The sequence below is a fragment of the Tupaia chinensis genome, unplaced genomic scaffold (assembly GCF_000334495.1).
Source record: "Tupaia chinensis unplaced genomic scaffold, TupChi_1.0 Scaffold000182_1, whole genome shotgun sequence".
Taxonomy (NCBI): Eukaryota; Metazoa; Chordata; class Mammalia; order Scandentia; family Tupaiidae; genus Tupaia; species Tupaia belangeri.
In genome coordinates, this window is record NW_006159657.1 from 8,960,543 (window position 1) to 8,962,486 (window position 1,944).

Consider the following 1,944-nt stretch of genomic DNA (forward strand, 5'->3'; position numbering starts at 1 on the left):
CACCAGGTGGGTGTGGCTCCCCTGGAAGAGCCTGGAGTTTTTGCTCAGAGAAGTGAGAAGCCACTGGGGGGTTTAAATTAAGCAGGGGACTGATCTGTTTTATCATTTAGAAGAAAACACACTTCTCGTTTTTTAAGCCAGACTTCCTTTGTCTCTTGCCCCCTCCCTGGCTGTCCTTCCATGACACACAGACCAGACCGAAGGTCCCAGTTTACAAAGTGCTACGGAGTTACAAATACGGTCACTCCTAGCTCCAGCCCATTTAGGTGGGTACAAGGTCAAAAAATATCATCTGTTCAAAGGCAGGAAAGACATATTTTGCTGGAGACTAGGCAGTTAAGAGTATTAATAAAAAGATGTCCAGAGCAACCCTTTAGACACTCAGCAGATTCAAGAAAGGTAAATTCATGCCTTGTGTGGGAAACAGGACCGACATCTTAATTGTAATGGTCTTCTGAATAAGAATACTTTAATTGAAAATCAACCAGAAAAATACTCAAGTGACTATTATTGAAGGCTGAAATTGAGCTGACACCAGTGGTGTTAAAATTGAACTGAAAATTGGGACCAGCAGATAGTGTGGTGGTTGGGGTGCTGGACCCTCCCACGTGGCCGACCACAGTTCGAGTCCTGGATCTGGTGGCTTGCTTTCTCACTTCTCCTCTTTCTCTGTGTCTCCCTCTGGTCAAATGAAAATAAGTGAATAAATAAAATTAAATAAAAAATCCTTTAAAAAATAAAATTGAACTGAAAATTAACATTGGAGCTCAGTCTAAGTTTTTTTTTTTCTTCTGATTCCTGAGCATGTTCCCAGGGTCTAGGTCGCTCCTAGGATTTTTTTCTTTTTCTCTTCTAGAGGTTCAGAAAAACCCGTAGGAAGGGCCAATGCCCAACTCTACACTGAAGTTTTACTCTAAATTCTTGGTTTTGTTAAATATCTAGTCTCAACCTGAAACAGAGATAAACGCTGCAGATAAAGTTCACAGCAGGGTCTTGTGTTTTTTGTTCAGGACAAATGTAAGACACAAATGCTACAAACGGAAGCCTGTGGGTGCAGGCAACTCTCATCCTGAGAGACAGGTACATACATTGCAAACAATCACAGAGTTGTACACTTGGCTGTTTAGCCTAATAAAAGGGGGAAAAACAGAATATAATGCGTGGCCAAGCTATCATTTAGTACGCCTTTCTGTGTACCAGACAATGTGCCATACACTTCACACGTTTCTCAGCGAATCCTACCACCATTCCCTCCCCACGGTACTGTTGAAGAACTGAGGCTCAGAGAAGGCAGGCCACTTACGAAGGTCACACAGCAACAAGCAGTCCAGGCAGAATTCAGTTTCAGGTAGGTCTCATGGTAAAGAGCCTGAAACGTCTGGAAGACATCTCATTCAAAATGTTGGTGCTGGCCGGGCTCTTACATCTCTTTTCATTTGGGACCAGCAGATGGCGTGGCGGTAGCGTCACTGGACTGCCAAATGGCCCCCGTGGTTGAATCCTGGACCCGGTGGCTTGAAACTCACGCTGGGCACGTGTGCTTGTGTGCCCAAGATCCCGGGAGGAGAATGAAGAAGGGATCGCGGCGCGGCCATGGGAGGTGGGGGTGACTTCTCACTCTTCCCTCTCACTCTCACTGTCTCTGTGTCTCTCTCTGGCGAGCGGACGCGCCCTAAGGCAAAAACCTCTACCAAAGCAAACAAAAACAACTTTTCCTTTAACAGAGACGGTTACTTGGAGATGGGCCGAAGCCCTGCGGGCCAGCACCTGGGAGGCCCGCCCGCCGCGGTGCAACCGCTACCCTGGAGCTTTTGGAGGGGCGCGCCCTCCGCACTGGGTGAGGACGGCTGGAGGAAGACCGGCCGGGTAACAAGACCCCCTTCCCACCTCTTTGCCCCCTAGCCGGGGCGCCGGGCTCAGGGCGGGGGAGGAGACTGGGCGCCC